The sequence below is a fragment of the Bacillus rossius genome, chromosome 2, assembly GCF_032445375.1.
Source record: "Bacillus rossius redtenbacheri isolate Brsri chromosome 2, Brsri_v3, whole genome shotgun sequence".
In the NCBI taxonomy this organism is placed as follows: Eukaryota; Metazoa; Arthropoda; class Insecta; order Phasmatodea; family Bacillidae; genus Bacillus; species Bacillus rossius.
This window is the reverse complement of record NC_086331.1, coordinates 16130256-16153001: the sequence shown is the minus strand read 5'-3', so window position 1 is coordinate 16153001 and position 22746 is coordinate 16130256. Positions and strand designations below refer to the sequence as shown.

The window sequence follows — 22746 nt, the reverse complement described above, 5'->3', positions numbered from 1 at the left end:
GATGCTGGTAGCAAACAAACTATGTCTGATTTTACCAGTCATAAAATACAGATTTTTAAATTAACTACCAACTCTGAAACATCTGTGTCTGAAATAGCATGCATGCAACTTTGGAATAAAAATAAGTGTTGTGAAGGACATGTGCAATGGAGAGGGTGGTGGGCCTGAGGTTGGTGTCGGCAAGATGGCGCTCGTGAGGTTGTTCGGTTTTGTGTGTTGAGATCGGGTTCTGGAGTGGTAGGACACAAGGACATGATGTTGAACAGAGAGTGAAGTGCTAACAGCATGTGGAAAACAATCTACGAAGGACACAATAGTGGCGACGAGTATTTTTATTTTATGACCCGGGCATGCGTGCGGGGAAAAAGTAAACAAACACTGCGATGGCGATGTTTCCCGTGTTAGGGGAATTCATTCCAGCGCGTGACACGTGGCACACGTACTCTGAATGATTGGGATATTATTTTGTGGCAAACAAAATTACAGACAGTAATGAAAAATGGGAGATATTTGTTACATTTGATTTCGTGACCTCATTAGTGGCCTTGAAACCAACATCCAAGGTGGCATTTCCTGACATTTTGGCGGTACTCACACAATACTGCGAACCCAAAACAAGTGAGATTGTGGAATCATTCAAATTCTATAACAGGAATCAGCACAAAGGAGAATCTGTAGTGGAATTCATGGCAGACTTGCGACGACTTAGCATCCACTGCAATTTTGCGGATTTAGATCTCGTGTTGCGAGACCAGGTGGTGTGTGGTGCTCGTAACACAAAGATGCAACACACATTCCTGACAAAAGACAACTTAATGTTTAAGGAGGCGGTCGAGTTGGCAACAGCTGCGAAAGCCACAGGCTGCAATGTTCATGATCTACGAGCGCAGCTGGGCCCAACTGCGGGGGCAGTGCTGAAAGTAGGGCGCATCAGGTATGACCAAAAAGAGGTTAGGGACGACCAGAAGTGAAGCCCAGTTCAGGTGGACCAACAACCTGCAGCTGACAGGCGCGCTTGCTGGAGGTGCAATGGGGACCACAGCCCAAACCACTGCCGACACTCTCAGACAGTGTGCAATTTTTGTGCTCGAACAGGGCACCTGGAACGGGTGTGTTTTACAAAGCGGAGGAAGGAGACTGCAGGAGTGAACAGCGGAGCGCGAGACCGGAAGGAGATGGGCAAGTCTGGGATGCATGTCAGTGACACGGCTAGGACCAACAATTTAAAAAACCAACCCGGCTCTGGAGAAGAGGATGAATCAGCAGTTTACAGCGTGTTTCAGACAACGGCTAGTAGGTGTACAGGTGAACCACCAATTATCCTAGATGTGTGGTTAGATGGTCAGAGACTTCCCATGAAGAGTGACACAGGAGCGGGTTTCTCAATTATCAATTTCAAAACCTACAAGAGACTGTGGCCAAACCTACCAGCACTAGCAGATGCAAACTTAGTCCTGCATACTTGGTCACAGGAAAGATTGGGAATCAGGGGGGACCCAAGAAGTATTGGTAAAAACAAAGACTAGGCAATGTAGACTACCAGTTTTAGTGGCTGAAGGGAAGGGACCAAGTCTCGTGGGCAGGAATTGGTTAGAACCACTTGGAATCAAAGTGGATGGCATTTTCCAACTAATACACCAAGAAATACCACATGCAGTGCTGCACCATGCATGGGTGTTCAACAGTGTGGAGTTGGGAAAATACGTAGGGCTCCCATTGACGATGGAGCTGGAACCTGGAGCCACGCCAGTTTTCCGGAAGAGTCGGGAAGTACCAATCGCATTGCGGGACTTGGTGAGTTCAGAGATTGATGGATTTGTCGATCAAGGAGTGTATGAGCCAGTGCAATTCCCCACTTGGGCAACACCTATTATGCCCATTTGTAAGGCAAAGCCAACATCTATCTATTACCTACAACTAATGACGCTTTTGCTAGCTTGGCAGGAGGGGCAGTTTTTACAAAGCTGGATTTAGCAGATCCCTACCTGCAGGTAGCGGTGGATGACGCGACAGCAGCAATGTTAACTGTGAATACAATGAAAGGGTTGTTTCAGGTCAGGCGCCTACCTTTCGGGGCAAGCGGGTGCCCGGCTATCTTTCAGCGGCATATGGAAACCTTACTAGCAGGGATTCCAGGTGTGGTGGTCATGTTGGATGGCATTTTGGTTACTGAGAAAGATATGCAGGAACACTGGGACAAGGTACAGGAGGTTTTGGCTAGGATGGATAAAGCAGGGTTGCGAATCAAGAGGGCAAAGTGTGTATTCGCTGCGGAGTCTGTTATATTCTTGGGGTACCAAATTGATAGTGCAGGAGTGCATCCTACAGATGCGAAGGTGGAAGTCATCAGAGAGGCACCGATACCTGCAAGCAAGAAGGAACTGCAGGCATTTTTAGGTATTTTGAATTTTTACAAAAGATTCCTGCCGAATAAGGCCACGGTTCAGAGTGGGTTTGGAAGCCAGAGCATACAGAGGCATTGTGCAAGGCAAAGAACTTGTTGCAATCATATCAAGTGCTGACTCATTATGACTTGAATAAGCCTCTCACGCTTATATGCGATGCATCGAACTATGGAGTATGTGCAGTGTTAGCACTTGTCACAGACGATGGAAAAGAAGTGCCTGTGGCTATCGGATCGCGCACACTGCAACGTCATGACAGAAAATATTCTCAGCTTGATAAGGATGCACTGGTGTGACAGATCACAAGCTGATTCTGCGATTGCTGGACCCCAAGCGGCAAACCCATGACATACTATCCCCATGTCTTTGGTAGTGGAGTCTTTGGCTCTCTATGTTCGAGTTTCAGATTTACATGCCTGGTACCAAGATACCTCATGCAGATGCCCTCAGCCGGTTGCCTATGGCCAAAGGAAATATGCATATACCAAGAGTGGGCGATGTGCTAAGCTCGAGGCCATGCCAGAGCCGCCAATCGATGCACGGATACTGGCTCGGTTGACGACCACAGACCCCATCCTTTGTCAAGTCAAGCAGCTCACAAGTTAAGGTGGGCAGGGGAGACATGTGAGATCCGAGGAGTTGCAGCCATACTGGAATAGGGGAGAGGAGTTATCCTTGCACAAAGGTTGCCTCCTGTGGGGCAATAGGGTGATCATTCCAGAGGCACGCCGCAGGGAACTATTGGTGGTTCTCCATGCCGCATATGATGGTATCGTAAAATCCAAGATGATCGCCCAAAGCTATATGTGGTGGCCAGGAATGGACAGGGATATTGAGCAGATGTTAGGGCAATGTCCAGATTGCCAGCAGCAGAGAGCCAACCCACCCAAATGAAGGAGGTAAAATGGGCAATAGAGAGGGAGAGGCTACATATAGACTTCCTGGGTCCTTTTCAGGGAAAGGTCTTCCTCACTGTAGTGGATGCACACTCCAAATGGCTGGAGGTGAAGAGGATGCATAGCATGTCGTCAGGTGCAGTTATCAAGGCGCTGCGAGAGATCTTCAGTTGCCATGTTACCTGGTTTCAGACGATGGGACAGCTTTCTTGTCCCAAGAGATGGAAGAATTTCTGCAGAAGAATGGAGTGGCACTGCAGCGAACACCTCCATTCCACCAAGCCACAAACGGTTAAGCAGAGTGCATGGTACAGACGGTGAAGAATAAACTGCAGAAAATGAGAGGAGGCAATTGGCACACACAAGTTGCGCGAATGTTGTTGGCATTGTGTACACTGGGTGACTCACATAAGACAACGGCAGAACTCCTAATGGGGTGATCATTGAGAACAGCGTTCGACCAGATACGTCCTAAATCCACTTTTAAACAAGAGGATAACTTACATGAGGTTTCAAACTGCCACATGCGCAGGCATTTTTCAGTGGGGCAGCGATTGCTTCTTCAAAACTACAGTGGGACTTGTAAGTGGATACAATAACAATTGTAGCTAAACAAGGGCCGGTGACATACACTGCCCGAGACGAGAATGGCTACACATATAGATGTCACGTGGACCAATTGCTGAGAAGCAATGTAGCACATCCGACACACCAGGCATTTCCATCTACAAGCACTGATGGCAGCGCGTGGACCAGCTGTGGTGGTGCCAACCCGCACCAGCTCCTGCAAACTGACGGGACAGTTCTGAGGGAGCCGGCAGCGGTATCAGTGACCACACACAGGTGCACTGTTCCGACGGAGCCAGCGAAGGAACCAGTGTCCAGACAGAAACCACCGGCAGAGAACCCGGAGCAGAAGGGTATGCACCAGAAGCTGGCCGGACTATAATCAGTGGGAGCACCATTGCCAGTTCACAGCAACCTTCCTTTCAGGGGGTCTGAGCACCCTCACGACCAGGGGTGAGAGCAACGGGAGGTACTGCGTTTGGAGCTGGTAGACACACAGCCGACTCGGAGTTTGAGCAGGGCAAGTAAGGTACCCAGCAAGCTGCAAGACTACGTGTGTGTGGTGGGCCTGCGGCTGGTGTCGGCAAGATGGCGCTCGTGAGTTCATTTGATTGTGTGTGTTGAGATCGGGTTCGGTAGAGGTAGGACACAAGGACATGATGTCGAACAGCGGACGAAGTGCTAACAGCATGTGTAAAACAGTCTATGAAGGACACAATAGTAAGTCTAAAGTTTACAGTTTCAGGAGTGTTGATAGTACCTTGCAACAACCCAGGTTACTGCCCTTTCCAATTTATAAATGAGTTTACTAAAAATTTGTTATGTTTTTATAATCAGAAATAATAGGTTTTACATCATCATGTAAGTAACAGCAATTTATTCTTTTGAGATTTGCATTTACAACAGGTTTTATGAACATAGTTAACATTTATGTAATGCTTTTAATAATTGTTGGTTTGGTTATATTATTGTGAAAAGGTTGTATAAAGTTATGTTTTTTATCAAGATTCTGTGTGTGTTCACGTATTTCTCTTTGATTTTTTTTTGTTTTGGTCCTTCGTATGAAAGCAGGATGATGCAACATCTCATGACAAGGAAGTCAGATAGAAAGAGACTGCAACAGTTGGATGATACTATAAGTGTGGGAAAGACTCTCCGGATTTAGTTGAAATGCTGTTGCCATGCACCAGTATTAGCTGATTTGTCCAAGCGTAATTTTGTGTCATTAACCGAAAGATTAAGCTGCTTTGTGAGTGGCTGTTGATGGCAGCACGAGTCCAGCTCCTTACAGATGGCAAGAAGCTAGATTCATAAGTCGCCATGTTAGTCATCACTTGGCCAACTGCGAGAGTAGGTGTGTGAGGGGCGGCTCGTCAAATTGAACTATTATGTAGTGTTGAGAAAAATAGTACGCCTGTAGTACGGGCTTCGCTGGTTTTAACATTATTTTGGATAGTTGTGCAATTAGAAGTTTTTGACCACAGGCGTTTTTGGTAAATCTGTGGCCACGCCGAGCAGACAATGGTCTCTCTGCTATGTTTACCGTGCATCGCTAGTGACCGTGGGATTTAATTAAACAAACTATATGTAAATGCAGTTGCCTAAGATGAACCAATTTGTTTTGAGAAGCTGTGCAGAGTGCTTTTTTTTGTTGTATTGATATAAAGGTTACTGCGTGAAAATGACATACTATGTTCAGTTTTTGATAAAGAAAAAAATAAAATTACAAACTTGATATGTGAATTATTTTATTTATGCAAAATAAATTTCGAAGTAAATAGACTTAACCTCTAAAAGTAATATTCAATGGAATTTAAATGATTCTCGGCACCCATAAAAATTCTTTAAGTCTTATATGTATAAGCAATCTAGAACAATTTTCCTATCATTAGGTTTGGATTGGTACAACATGAATAGACAATTATTGCTTATTATTAACACGTTATTCCTTTATGGTAGATTATGTTAAATTTTTATCTGTTTACCAACACATTAACTTTCTTATCAGAAGTAGTAAGCCAAACAAAGAATCAGTGTAAGAAATTATCAGAGTACCAATTAATGTCCCCTGTAATTCAAAGTTACTCTATTTCTGTAATGGTGACAAAACTGGTTCTATTTGAGCATCATTGCAAATGATTCATCATGCATGACATTATTAACTACGCCTGCCTTGTCAGGCATAGTTTATAAGGCTGAAGACTTCATAAATATAAAACTAATTTTACTGTGCAAACAACTTCCAGCAGAATGGGCAGTAAACAAGCTATTTGTGTTTGCTTTATAAAATACATTACATAGTGAAACATAGAAGTATAAAATTAAAAATATATCAAGAAGTTGTTAACAAGTCTTACAATTAAACATTTATTGTAGTATTTTACTGCATTGCTTATGACCAGCTGTTACCCAAATCTGATGGTGTAAGCCAGGGGTCTCCAAGCTACAAAGCAGCGGGCCAACACCAGCCCGCGAGCACACCAATCAGGTCCGGCCCACCATAGTTGTACAGTATGTTGGTACGATGAGCTAGCTAGGTCTTGGCCTTGACACTTAGTGGGGGAGTCAGTGTGGCCCTTAGGCTGAAACGTTTGCAGATGCCTGATGTAAGCCAATTAAACAAATTTGCCTCAAGTGAATTATTTGATAATGTATTATTTATATTTGAAGTTATAGCAGTTAACACGTTTTGTGGCATAAATACATTTCTATAGGTCTGTCAAAAAATATTGATCAAATTCATTTGCTTAAGAAAATATTGAAAAATTACTAAATTAAAAATTTATTTAAAATTAAGTATGTATCCTGAGTAAGTTTCCAGATTTTTCCTATAAAGAACTGAAATTATAATTTAATATAATATGTAATGTAGGGTGTAGGCAAATAGCTAGTTTTCGTAAATTTTCATAAAATACAATTTCATAATTCAAATACCTAGTCACTGATATTCTGCCAAAGAAAAAATTCTTCAAACTTGGGTCATGTGGGGAAAAAATAATTAAGGTGGGTGGGAGGGGGTAAAATATATAAATATATAAATATATAACGAAAGGAAGGTGATCTTATCTCATGAGCCAATTAGCTTTAAATTAAAATAAAAAATAACCTGCATTACTTGAGTTGTGTCAATCATTTAAAATTTAAATATTTTCATAAACAGTTGATTTGGAGCATACAAAACAAGTTGTAACTCAGGAATATGATTTGGTACTTGTGATAGCATTAATGTAGTTCTTACTTGTTTTACCCATTTTCTGTGTGTTGGCAATTCCTTCTAGTTGGCAACTGAAATCGTTCCTAGTATCTCATATTAACTTTTAGTTCTACGAATATCAAATAACCAGAATAAATATGTACAAATTTTCAATGCTCCAAATGCTAAGCTCATTGGAACACAAACTCTATAGCACTTCAGAAGAGGACACAAACACCATGAAGTTACAAAACACTGTTCACAATGGTTTGTTTAATTTCAGCAGTCTCTTGCTTATCCGACATTCTGAATTATCTGACGTCCTACCACAAATAAAAAAGCATTAACTGGGAACAAGAACTGAGCACGAGCGTGCTAAATTTTTTTATTTGCTTCCTTCTCTACCGAAGCTGATTAGTTACCCCGACTGTACAGTACTGTAGCTTTTTTTTTATTGTTGGGTTTGTATTGTGTACAATTTTAACATAGTATGATGTTTAATATGCTTTTTATTAACACCTCCCTCTTATCAAACATTTTCTCTTATCAAATGTTCTGTCGGCCTGTTAGTCGGATAGGCGAGACACCACTGTACTGTAACTAGGTCATGACGGTAGTGATGATGATTTATCAGCTCAGAGGCTGGTTTGGATCCCCAGCCAACATCATGGCAAGATAACCACGGCATGGCTGGAGCACACAAGGTGAGACGATACTGCAGTGGCTCGTCATTCCCTTCCGCAGCATGGATGTGAAGGGACAGCACAACACCCATTCTTGGAACCCCAGAAGACATTTCTCCTCAGAGTGAAAAATCCTACACCGGGCGGTTACTGAACTCTGGACCTCCAGGCAACCAAAAGTTCTAACCACCAAGGCAACAGGTCAGACAGCTAAAACCATCAGTATTGTTATGGTTACGGCTCAATGTACAGCGCCAGTAGATACTTCATGCTACTAAGTGCGCATGCGCACATACACCATACAACATATGCAAGTAAAGCTTATATAAGCCATGCTCAAATCATGCATATTAACATACATTCAGAAACCACGTTATTATGAAATGTTTTGATAAATGTTGAGTTCCATAATACATAAAGTTTCTGTGCTACTAAATAATATTTCTAAACTTTTTGTATTACATTAACAATTATTTTACTTTAGACCCCTCATTTGCATAAATTATATAATCTGTATTCTTCACAAACATTTGGCTTTGAATAACTAAAAAATTTTAAGAGTGATAAAAAGGCAAATATATAAAACAAGATAAACTATAACTCAACTGTCTAGCAGTTATTACTTACAATATACAGTGCCTTTACTCCTAAATACAAAATGGATCCTTCTAGCTGCATCCCATACAATATATTTCATACTTAATTGCTTGGCCCTCAGCTACATTTGTAAATTCTTTGAAACTCCCAGTTAAGACCATTTAAATTTGTTTTATAATTTTGCTTTAGTATATATTTTCGGTTAAGCGACACTGAAATATTTCAAATGATGTGCAAAAAATATCAATAATAAATTTAAAACATGAGGAATTTGATAGTAGGTATACCTTGCAAAAAAGCTAACTCTAAAATGTTTCCTTAACACTATGTACAGCACTGACATAAAACAATAGATTTACAGAAATCTCAAAGTTTCTTTCAAATATATTGTATCATTCATGAATGTACTTGTTAAACTGTTGCCTATTATTAAAAATACTGAGGTCAAATAGCTGAAGTCAAATCTAATTGCTACAGAAAATGTTTGCACTTTAAAAAAAATTCACATGAGACACTTCAAGAAATCGTTTCAGATATTTTCCCTTTATGTAACCTAATTCAGTTATTTAAAGAACACAATAAAGTCTTTTGTATATAATAATTAAAACTAATAGCATATTTTATGCTTGTTTCTAAAAGTATTTTTCAAAACATAAATTCATACCCCAGAGGTATAGAACAAACTCCATGTTACAAAATTGCAACTTTTCAAGAGAGCAAGTTTTCAGTTTATTTCAATTTTTTTAAGATTTCTTCGCTTGTAGTAGAAATTCTATTATGAAACTTAAACACTATATTCTTAAACTTAATTAGAAATTAAATTAAATTTTAAGATATTTAATATGTTTTGATTTTTGAAGGGAAAAAATTAGGAAAATTATTGTTGTAAGCCTTTGTATACAAAAATATTGCACTTCGAATATAATGGTACGAGTGCTCTATACTAATATATATAGAGGAAAAAATGTACATCATGGACATGGTGCCAAATATATTTCTTTGAAAATGGATAAGGTGTCCTTTACTTCCAAGGTACGAAAATGTCAACAGTAAGAGCCAACATGTGACCAATAAACCATCACATCTGCTTCAAACTGAATCTAAGAGTTTTCTAACAAACACCTGAGCTATGTATTTGTCTATGTCTATGTCTTTAAAATAGTTTGTTCCCTTTCAGGACATTATTTTGTTCATCTGTCCATCAAAATAATGTTCTAATTCCTACCAGGAAAACAGAGCGCTAATTAAAACAGCACCGAGGGCATGTTTAATCAAAATAATTAATTTCCCACTCAGGTAAATGTGCCTACTGACAATTTAAATTAAGATGCTGCTCTCATTAAAATTAATTTACTGTGGAAATATAGGTCTAAGTGCAATTGAAGTAATTTTAAATAACTGTTGAATAACAATCTGAGATGACAGAACTTAAATTAAAAACAAAATAGTAATGTACCACATTGTTTACACAACAGGGATTGGCCATAGCATTCCTAAGTACATGCTAAAAACATTTCTGAGTAACAAAATAAAATAATAACAATAATAATAATGACTAAATATTTCAGTTTTAATTAGAATTTAAAAAGCATGTCACACTCCACACCCGGATTAGCTCAAAATACTCGGTGTAGAATGGACATACATGTTTCATTAACATTTGCAGAAATGAATTGGGCGATGAAACAATCTGCATGTTCCAAAAAAATGTTATGGTAGACAATTGGATACTCAACGTCTCTCGGACACAAACTGATGTTGACTGTTTTTTATTAATACTTCACGAAAACTCTCCAGTAATCATGGCTACTATTTTCAGACCACAAGAACAAATACATGTTGAATCTACAACCAAGTCGCACATAACCTCTTCAATGATCTCAAAAAACAAACAAGTTGACTGTTCACAGGTACCGAAGAATGAATATTAAAAGATTGTTCACAATTAGGTCCTGTGCTTGCACACAATCTCAGGGTACAAGCCGAAGGACTATGTCTTCGGAACAAAGACTAAGTTCACTCGATCCTTGCTGTAGGCTAATACTGATGAATAGTCAAAAAATTCTAGATTATACACTGTAGCGCCTGGATCACAGTCGCAAAATTCTTTCTTCAAACCATTTACATGTTAATTTTGAGCCACCGCCTGACACGCGACCTCTCGGTACACAGTACTGATGGCGACTAACAAACAAGGCTACACAGCCGCAGTCAGGTGCGTGACCTATCCAACCAATCACAGCACAGCCCTCACAAAACCATAGCTGTATACGAATTTCCTAACCCTGGCAACGAGGCTTTTTCGACAGAGATTACAACAAGAAAAAAACAATAATTCTGGTGATACCATTTTTAACCTATCACAAAAATAACTTGAAAAATTCTCAGCCAATCATGGCGCAAAGGGCAATAACCTGGGTCGTTACAAGCATAAACAAAAGTTTTCTATTATAAGAAAGATTATTTAACCTGTTAATGCAATTCCCGACACTTGTTTACTAAATAAGTATCTGCTATGATTTGCCACAAGCGCATCCGAATAGGCGCAAGATAAACTAGCCTTGAAAACTTCTAGCTTTACTCTCCAGAGTTGCTTCTCACATGCGGGATGACGTAAATAAACGTTTGCTGAACACAAAATTGGAGTCATTGGAAATAAATATCCAATGAAGGAAGCGAATAGCTATTAAGGAAAGAGCCAAATATTGTTTGTTGATTCTTCACATTATTAATTTGTAGCATTCTATTTAATGCTCCACAAGTGCCATTGCTTATTGCGTGCACTGAAATAAAAATTCACGTTAAAAAACAATGCTATTCGAATCTATGACCGCACTACTTCAAACCATGCCACAATTTGTTGGTGTCATTACTCTAAAACCGTGCTAATCGAAAAACATTACTTCAAGGGGCTTTAGAAACTCTTAACATTGTAAAATTTTTGAGTGGCTTATCTCTTAAGGAGAGAAATATAGTAGACTCAATTATCTGAGTGTGGTTTATCCGGTTTGCGAGTTAACTGTGGCGTATATCTATGAACCGTAAACATAAAAATAATTTTTAATTTTTATTTCCGTACATGGCATTAAATTTATAGCATTAAATACAATATGATGAATTAGTAATGCAACAAATTAATAACGTGAATGAATCAACAAACCATATTTTGCTCTTTCAATAGCTATTAGCTTCCTTAATTACATACTCATTTCCGATGACACTGTTATGACTCGCTCTGAGCACTCTGGCAAGCGGCTTCGAGGCTCGCCCTGAGTCAAACACGAGGTGTCAGCAGTTTCAACACCGCCAGCGAAACAGCGACGCGAGTCGCCGAAGGCCGACCGCCGCTGCGAGAGAAAAGAGGACAACACGGAACATCAACACGGACGCGGACGGAAGAATAAAAACGACAGCCACCGTCGAGAAGGAGCTTCTTCTGGTCACCGGCGACTGGACGGCTGAAGTCGTGACGCCGGAACCACGGAGCGCCGTGTCCTCGGCCGCCGCAGTCCGTCGTCGAATTCCTGCCGCGAGCGCGACCCAGCACAGCGTGGGTAAGGAACCTGCCGAGGTGTGGTAGCGAGGCTCCCCGATAATTGTCTAATTTGGTGACCGCTAACTCTATAGTAGTACGTGACATTAAATCAAGTCTCTATATTGAACTGTCTTTCATTGTTAGTCTTGAGCCCCCTATCACCCTGTCTTAGAATAGTAAATAATTGAGATCATCTTAAGGTTGAATCATAACAATGGTGGAGGCGCCTTAAGTTTCCCACCTCTTGCTGCGAGCTACGAGTTTATCACCCCACCACCCACCCTTTTCTGTCATATTTTGTTTTTCGGGTGTAGCCAGACCTATCACACCTATTAAATAGACATAGTGCTTATATAAAATTTGCATGCAAACTAACCTCTTTTATGCTGCTTTGCTTATACTAACTCTAGTATTAAGAGTGTAATTTGTTAGTAATGTTAATATATGGCGAATGACGAGGGACCACGACCTATTAAAAGTGCAGCCAAGCGATTGTTTGAAACACTGTCAGCAAGCCCCGGCTCCAAGGCTAGCGCCTCGCAAGTACGGCTGAGTCAGGATACAAACAAAAATGCCACACAGGATTTTAACTCGTTAGTCGCACGAGCACAGCAGCTTGTTACCACTAATCCAGAGGTGGTACAACAGTTGGATCACACAGGGAGACGTATTACTCGAGCATTCCTCAGTAAACTTGTTTCACAAGGAGTAGAACCAACACAAAACACTGACATAGAGTATGACGACGTTCTTAACCAGATAGATTCAGGAAAGTTAACTGAGGAAGACAACGGTAGGATCGCTGTAGACATAAAGGACAAACACATGGAAACACACACATACGATAATAACATGGCACAGCAACCAATTAAAGTTTTCCTAGAGTCACAAATACCTATAGGTACATTCGAAGGCAAAGCGTTCGAAGATATAGAAGAGTTCCTACACAATTACAATACAATTGGAGAAATCAACGGATGGACAGACCAGGACCGACTACAGCGGTTAGGACTATATCTACGAGGTACAGCCAAGAGGGCGTATGAAAACTTACAGACAGTACAGGACTCAAACAGGACGTGGCAACAGACGGTCGAAAGATTAAAAGACTTGTTTACGCCGCCAGACAAAATTAATAGACGCAGACAAGAATTGCTCTCTCGAAGACAACAGACAGACGAAAGCAGTCTCTTGCATGTAGAAAATATAGTGTACCTAGCAAAACGCTATAAGGCAGATATGAAGGATGAAGAGATTTTGGACATTTTGTGGAAGTCACTTTTACCATCTGTTGTGGACAAGTTGCTTTTGCAAAACATTCATACGTTAGATGACATGAAATCATGCTTGAGAAAAATAGAAATAGGAAATAGTAGGTACAAAGCCAACATTGAAAACACAACACTTAATACAGAATCATTAGAAAAGGAAATAAGTTATTTAAAAGAAGAAATACGTAGTCTAACAGTCAACAACGCTAGCACGAAACACAACATACAGCAACAAGACACCCACGAAAAAACAAGAAAACCACAGTACGGGCCAAGGGAAGTAAGATACAGGGACAGAACATTTATAAACAATAGATCGGGATATAGAAGCAAACCTCCACAGTATGCTCTTAGTAATAGTTGCGCACAGTGTCAGCATGCTCAAAACTTTATGCGACAGACACATTACAGGCAGTCGCCGAGCCAAAATAACAGTCATAGAAGAGAGCAGCGTGCGAATTATGACAAAGCTGAGAATATACGAAGAACTGAAAAGAGACATGAAGGTTTGAATGGGAGAACGTTCAATGAACGAAGACAGTACGAAGACAGACAATGGAGGAATAACAATGAAGATGATAGGAGCAAGAGCAGAGACATAAACAGGGATAACTGGCAATACAGAAATAAGAACAGGTCGTATGAGCAACATTCAAAAAACGAATATTGCAGGGAGTGAAAACAGTGATTCCCGCGCTCCCAAAGCAGAAAAAAATAAACGGAAATCAATCAAGAATAAAAAGTAGTTACGCCGAAGTTAGCAAGCAAAATGCTATGCCTGATAATAAATGCATTTCGCTGTATAGAAACCAATATAGAGCAATTATTAAAAAGATGCCTAAAAGAAAAGAACACGAAGAGCCAAGGTGTGAAATAAAAATTTCAAGAACGTCAACAGCACAAGAGAAACAACACTGTGAACGTGCAACAAGGAGAAAGTCAAAGGATAAGGAAGGTCAAGAAATTAATGGTCAAGCGCAAATAGGATCTTATAACCGAGACACAGAACAAGAAGTCGGAATAAATGTAACAGAGAACGACAGATTTAAGAAAGTAGCACAGGTAAGAGGACCAAACAAATTCCAGGATACATGCGCAATGTGTTTTTACACAGGACATCATTTAGATAAATGCCCATTATTTACCAATCAAGATTTTGAGTGGCACACAAATGTGTCAGAAAGGTTCAAGGAATTTCAACGTAAGTTTGGTTTGCAAAATAAACAACCCAACTTGCCGTGGAGAGAGAACAATACACACAGGAAGTGTCGCAGCAAACTTGATGACGCGGCGACAGCAGGCACGCGTGCACCGCTACAAATGCAGAGTAAGCAGGGTGGTGGCGTCGCTGACAAACAAGGTCGTGACGAGGAAGGAAGAGAATCAGCTGACCACATGCGGGAAAAAAATAACAAGACACGAAGAACGCCCAAGGTCGCTGTCAAGATAGGAGAGGCCACTAGAATTGCATTAATAGACACAGGAAGTACGCGCAGTTGCATTGCGTCTACTATCGTCACCAACCAACCACTAGAACCATTGAAGGAAAAAATCACACTTGTGGGAGCCACAGAATCACTCCCGACTCCGACACACCAGGTGAAATTAAAATTTAGTATACAAGGATATTCATACACACATACATTCCTGGTAATCGAACATTTAAGTTTAGATATAATACTTGGGTGTGACTTTCTACAAAATTACAACGTGGTCCCATTTATGAAAGAAGGTATAATTGTCATGGAAACAGCAAAATCCCAGAAAATGATTCAAATAGAAATGATAAATGAAAACTTCCAAACATATGCAGGTTCGATTCAAGAATGTACTCGTAAAGTAGAGGAAATGCAGGACGAACAAGCGAAGTCACCATATGAAGGAATAAATAAAAAGTTATCTCAGCAGGAACAAGCAAAGTTACGACGACTTATTAAAGAAAACGAAGATCGCTTTGCATTTAAAATACAAGATATCACAGAAACTAAAAATTATCACATAAAAATCGAACTGACAACAGACAAACCGATCCACACAAGACCATACAGAATCGCGCCAAAAGTTAGAGAAGCTTTGATGGCACAGGTGCAGCAAATGGAGGCAGCCGGAATTATCGAGAGGTCGGACAGTGCGTACGCAGCACCATCACTGGTGATACAGAAGAAGAACGGAGGAATACGCTTCTTAACAGACTTTCGTCTCTTAAATAACTACGTCAAGAGAATGTCATATCCTTCACCACGAACGGACGATATATTACAGACGTTACAGAACTCGCGATACATAACATCACTGGACCTATTTTCAGGATTTTACGCTATACCCGTAAGGAAGGAAGACAGACATAAGTTAGCTTTCACTATTGACAAAATAGGTTTATACCACTACAATAGAATGCCAATGGGACTTTCAAACTCACCAGGTTATTTTCAAGAGTTTATTGATATTTTATTAGGACCACTGAGGTGGCACTCTGTGATAGCATACGCGGACGACATTTTTGTTATGGGAGACTCATTCGAGGAACATCTACAAAATTTACAGGATGTATTTAACAGGTTACGGCAGTTTCACGTAAAAGTCAACCCTGCAAAGTGCAAATTTGCACAGGATGAAATAAAAATATTGGGACATTGTATAACACCGAATGGAATAAAACCAGATACAGACAAGGTGGAAGCCATAAACCGTATGACACAACCAAAAAACATTAAGCAGTTACGGTCATTTCTGGGCATGACTTCATACTTAAGGAGATACATAAAAAACTACGCAACAGTGGCAGAACCATTAATAGAGCTTACAAAAAAACAAACGAACCTCCATTGGGGGGTAAAACAGCAAACTGCTTTCCAACAAATAAAACAGGCAGTCTCGGAAGTACCACTACTAGAAAAATTTGTTGAAAACCGAGAAACAATTTTAGCATGTGACGCATCACAAACGGCAATAGGTGCAACCTTAATGCAAAAGGATGAACGCGGAAACCGTCACATTATAGCTTACGCATCAAGGAAATTGACATCCAATGAAACTCGTTGGTCAACAACAGAACGAGAATTAGGCGCCATAAAATATTTCTGCCATCTGTTTAAGCAATATTTATATGGCAGACATTTTATTATTGAGACAGACCATGCTAGCTTGAGATACTTAAGAAGCATGGCGGAACACAATACGCGAATACAAAAATTTGCCACATCAGTTGCTGAGTTCGACTTCGAAGCAAAAATAGTGAAAGGTGCGAACAATAAAATTCCAGACGCTCTATCACGTGTGCCGACGACAGATGAGCAATACATAAATAAGCGCGTAGGAAACAAGGAATATATAGTAAGAGCATGTCACGCTCGAGGTAACTCAATTTTTCACTCTCTTGCTGACGCAATATTTCCGGAAGAGAATAAGGAAAGTGAGATACAAACAACCATTGCTAAACACATCCACAAAAACTGGGGTGATTACAAAACATTTTACGAAAACCTGGGTAGCCCTATATTGAACAAAGAAAAAATTCTACTAATAAACATGAGTAAGGACGAGGTATTAAGTGAGCCTATATTACAAGCAGCCGTGGAAATTTATCAGATCAATATTAAGATAATTGATATAGAAACAGGTCAAGAGAAAACATTCGAAACTAAAATGCCTACTCACACAATAGTGCTGCTCAAACATAACAAACATAATAAACAAGTATTCGAAACAGTAGTGTTGAACTCCAGGTACGATATAGGTATTGAACGAGATGAAGATTTACTATTTTCAGTGAACGACATTGTAAACACATCACCCTTCCAAGGAGAATATAGTGAAGACCCTCATATTCAAAAATTAAAAGTAGCCCTTACAGACCCGGAACATGCGGAGGGAAAATACATCAAATTAGCTCGGCGTTATGGAATGAAAAATAATGGGGAAATATATTATAAATTAAATACACCGGGAGGAGAAATTCAACTGACATTAGTCCCTAAAAATTTTCAACGGGAAATTATACAAGCCCACCATGATGCACTTTTAGGAGGCAGCCATTTCGGCATATTTAAGACAATTGCAAAAATACGCCAGGCATATTATTGGGATACAATGAGTAAGGACGTACAAAATTATGTCAAATCATGTGAAATTTGTCAAAGAGCTAAACAAGGGCGTGAAAAACCATCAGGTCAATTGCAACCAATTGAACCGCTACCAATATTTAAACAGTGGGCACTGGATGCCAAAGGTCCACTTACTTGTACCAGGAATGGGAACAAGTATATTCTATTTATGACAGAATATGCGTCAAGATTTGTAGTTGCTAAGGCAGTACCAAGAATCGACGCCGAGACTTGTGCAGAATTTATCAAGGACGTTATTCTACGTTTTGGATGTCCAGACAGGCTGCTGACGGACAGAGGAACGTCATTTAATAACGAGTTAGTAACAAAACTTTTACAAAAACTGCAGATCAAGAAGCTCCAGACAACAAGTTTCAATCCCTGTTGTAATGGATTGGTGGAATCTATTAACCGTGTAATTGGAGAACAGCTGACAATATGGGCAGCTGAAGACCCCCGCGGATGGGATGAATATCTCCAATACATAATTTTTAATTATAACACGACAGTAAATTCCAGCAGTAAATACACACCCTTTTTCCTTGTACACGGGGTTGAGGCCATGCAACCATCACACGCTGTGCTTGGGAAATTTCCACGTCGGCCGGTAGATTGGGAAAAACACTTGCGTAGTGATAGAGAGCAGGCAAAAATAAATATCATGCACAGTCAAAAAACACAGGAAACCAATTTTAATAAGAAATTTAAAGTCAATACATACAAGGAAGGTGATTCAGTTTGGCTTCGACGTAAAGCTCGGCATAAGTCGCTATCATTTAAATACATAGGTCCTTTCCAGGTTGTCAAGGTGTTGGGGCCAGCGACAGTAGTGTTGAGAATGAAGAAAGGTAATAAAATGATCAACGACACAGTGTCAACACGTCATTTAAAGCGAGCATACATAAACCGACAATTCGTACTGTTATCAGAGTGATAATGCTCGGCCTAGTAATAAGAATAACGATAACAATGAGACAGTAAGGCAAGACAAATATATAGGATACTGATATAGCATAGTAGATTATGTATGAACCTTATGGCATGTGTTTTATTACAGGGGGAGGAGCCAATCATGGAGTTCTTTCAGGGAATTTGGCATCTAGTCATACTCAGCATGTTTGCAGTCAGTGTCGTCAGTAACAATATGCCTAGCTTTCGTACTTAAGCGTGTGTGTATTGGGAAAAAAAAAATATATATATATATATAAGAGTAGGTAAGTATAAGGATACAACAAGACGGCCGCAAACCCGTTCCAACCAGCAGCCAAGGTACAAGTATATATGAAGAAAAAAGCACCTATATAGGTGAGGTAAAATAGTAAAATAGTAAATAAATCCTTATCCTATAAAATTCCCTCGCCATGGTACCAATTTTCACTCCCGGGAGTTCACGTTATGTAGCGCTACAGTGGACAAGAGTTAGGGTCGACCCGTTTTTGTAAAATAAAATAATGGTATAAATATTGTAGATAAGTGTCCATGTCAATAACTTACTGAGATTTCGGATATGAGGAGTAGTTTAATAAAATAAATTATGATATTAGTAATAGTTAATACAATAAATTATAACTTACAGCTTATAATATAGGAGGATGACATATGCTATAGATAGTAGGGTAATGTTATTAATTAGATATACGAAAGAAAAGGGTATGTATATATATAAAATAAGAACATAATTATATGGAAATTGTTTTTATGTCTCCATACAAAACTTAATTTTATATTCCATTTGTGTCAAAGATATGTTCCTTTTAGATGATATAATTATTATCATTCCTTTATCAATGTGTCTGTATATTTTGTTGTCCAAAGCGGTTTGTATTGTAATTTGTATATTTTGTTATAAGTTTGTCTTAATTTTGGTTTTGTATTTATAATTTATTTCACCTTATTATATATATTTTGTATGTAGTAGTTGTCTTGTATGTCGTGCACAACGTTTAGACTCACTTTGAGTGTTGCTGTGAATGTAACATTGGATAAATAAATAAATCTATGATCGAGTAAAATTACAAAAAAAAAAAAAAAAATCTGGTTACCACACATATAGTCAGAGTATGTTCATATGAATTGTATTGATGTATTTATAATACAACTAACATGTATCAAGTTGTTAACATGTTGATTATATTAATTTGTGTTTTGTTATGTTATATCGGTTGTAAAAAATCAATGTAATCACAAATCGGTACCCTCAGAATACTAAATAGAAATGTTATAACAACTATAGAAAGTCTCGCTGTCACACCACGTCAGGAATGCGAGTCGATCCGCGTAACCGACCGCGAGAGAAGAAAGGACACGCGGCGCTCCGAGCGTGAAGGCACCTACAGGAAGATCGGGTCCGCGGCCGATGCATCAAGACACCTACGTTCCCGCTCCAAGATTCAGTTCCAGTGTCCTCTTGAACTAGGCTGAGGACAGCCTCTTAATCCAACCAGGGGGAGAGTGTTATGACTCGCTCTGAGCACTCTGGCAAGCGGCTTCGAGGCTCGCCCTGAGTCAAACACGAGGTGTCAGCAGTTTCAACACCACCAGCGAAACAGCGACGCGAGTCGCCGAAGGCCGACCGCCGCTGCGAGAGAAAAGAGGACAACACGGAACATCAACACGGACGCGGACGGAAGAATAAAAACGACAGCCACCGTCGAGAAGGAGCTTCTTCTGGTCACCGGCGACTGGACGGCTGAAGTCGTGACGCCGGAACCACGGAGCGCCGTGTCCTCGGCCGCCGCAGTCCGTCGTCGAATTCCTGCCGCGAGCGCGACCCAGCACAGCGTGGGTAAGGAACCTGCCGAGGTGTGGTAGCGAGGCTCCCCGATAATTGTCTAATTTGGTGACCGCTAACTCTATAGTAGTACGTGACATTAAATCAAGTCTCTATATTGAACTGTCTTTCATTGTTAGTCTTGAGCCCCCTATCACCCTGTCTTAGAATAGTAAATAATTGAGATCATCTTAAGGTTGAATCATAACAACACGTAAGTGTTTATCCCACGTTTATATTCCGCCATTCGGCATGTCAGGCGTATCAGCAGCATCTATGGAGAGAAAAGCCACAAGCTTTCAGGCTAGTTTACCTCGCACCTACACAAATGCGCTAGTGGCAAATTATGGCAGAAACACATTTACTAAACAGAGTCGTGAATTAAGTTAACATGTTCAACAATCTTTCCAATAATAAAAAATGTAAAGTTTAATGCTTTTTTAAAATCTTATAACTGAAATTTATCTCCTATATCACAAGCATTATTTATGATTTAACTCAGAAATGTTTGTAGCACCTACATAGGAATTTTATACCCAAGCCCTATTATGTAAACAGTTGGGTACACAATTTTCATTTCATGTTTATTTTTTTAATCTCTAAATGTCATTCAACATTTATTTAAATGTACTTCAAATGTATTTAGTCATATGAATATTAGTACTGTTGATTAATTTTAATGGGAGTAGTGTCTTCAATAAAATGGTAGTCAGCAAGCACACATACCTGATTGGAAAACAAATTATTTTAATTAAAATATGTACTCTCTTAGGGAAAAAACGTACTTGATTAGCACTGTTTTCATTAGCGCTCTGTTTTACTTGAACAAATTAGAATGTTACTTCGAAGGGCATCTGTTACAGTATGTGTCTAGATAGTCAAGATAAAAAAATTTTAATTAGTTTATTTTTTTGACATTGCTTTAACAGTATTTTTTGGTTATCCATGGACCCCTTGCCAGACATTACCCCCAGATAATTGGGAATCTACTGTAGTATATAACACAGGCCACATAGAAAAAAAAAAATTTTTTATGTCTAGGATTTTGGAACTGATTTTAGCAATATTTGGGGCACTGAATCTAAATATGAAATTCGTTTTTTTTTTCTTTCAGCTCTACTTTTTGAGATAAGTGTGAAAAAATAAGTAAATCCGCCTGCTTGACTCAAGCCACTTCGTCACTGGAATACCTTAGAATGAAAATCCCATCATTTCAACGCTTCTACTAAATTTGAGGTCAATTTATGAGTTAGCCGTGCAGGATAGATCAAAGTTAAGTAAAAATGAGTTCCAACAGAAGAAGTTGGGTAAATCATCCTGATGTGTTATGCTACGTATGTGGAGAATAAACATTAAAAGATAACAGAAAGACAGATAGTGACCTTGTAAAGAGAGTTTATCGTGGATACTTTGGTGTTAAGCTCGGTGATCAAGATAAATTCTGGGCATCGCATTAGGTTTGCAAAACATGTATAGAACATTTATGGCAGTGGACTAGTGGGAAAAGAAGAAGTTTGAAATTTGGTGTACTGAAGGTTTGGAGAGCACCCAAAAACCACATCAATGACTGTTATTTCTGATTACTGGAATATTACAGAATTCAATCAAAACAACTGCTGCAAGTGGACTTATCCTGATTTAGTCGCTGCAAGATGCCTGGTCCCTCACTCACTGGTAAACTATATGCTTAAAAATTTCAAATCCCTTGGGTGCAACATGTGTATTATGGTACACTATTTACACCGCCACTTGGACAGTTTTCCAGAAAATTTAGGAGGCTGCAGTGAGGAGCAAGGTGAAAGATTTCATCAAGATATTAAAATTATGGAGGACCGCTATCAAGGAAGATGGGATACGCAAATGATGGCAGATTACTGCTGGATTTTAAAAAAAGGACTGTTCCAAGATATATTCAAGAAGTTCACGAAAAAGTACTTTCCGAAGTGTTGAGTGACTAGCTGGTTCCATCAATGACTTGGTACAATTTTTGTATATATAATAATATTAGTATATCCTAATAATATTTGTATAATATAATATTTGTATAATATAATAATATTTGTGTAATTTAATAAGAATTTCATGTTTAATTTTTAGATCTGATTCATAGATGTAACCTAAAATAACATAAAATGTACTGTTACGGTGCCCCACGTTGGGCGCCACTTGATACGGGGGCCGTAGTCTCTGATATTTAATGACTGAATTTTAATGCGTGCCCGGGTTTTGTGGGCGCCACCGTGCCACGTGCACGGACCAATGTGAGACTCTTTCCCAGGGTCGTGACGTCGCCCATGTGAGGCGTGATTTTAATTTCCCCCTGAATACACCTAGCACGAATCCCTGCCCGCTCTCAGCGTCGGGCACGCTATCACCTACGCAGTGGGCTCTCAGGCGTCTCACACGCCATCACACTCCACGTGGTTGAACAGATATAAATAAGAAAATAATACATTTGATTTACACACCTGATTTATTCGGCGAATGCAACTTACACACTTACACGATTGAAACTGTTTAAAATGCCCGCGGCACGAATCGGTTTAGGTGTGGAGACCCCCACGTGGTCACATCTTACATTATGTAATACAAAAGAGAAAAGACTGTTGCTGGTCGTAAGACAATTATTTATGCAGTCCCCCGACCGAGAGGAGCTCCGAGGACGAAAAGAAAACAATTTAGACGGAATTAAATTGAAACAGAATTACTTGGCGGTGAAACAAGCG

General features: G+C 39.6%; 1 protein-coding gene across 1 annotated transcript in view; it reads right to left on the bottom strand.

Annotated features, from left to right (window-relative positions):
• Positions 1–22746, bottom strand: part of LOC134529137 (trehalase) — a 469230-nt gene that overhangs the window by 11283 nt on the left and 435201 nt on the right. The gene's annotated exons all lie outside the window — the stretch shown is intronic.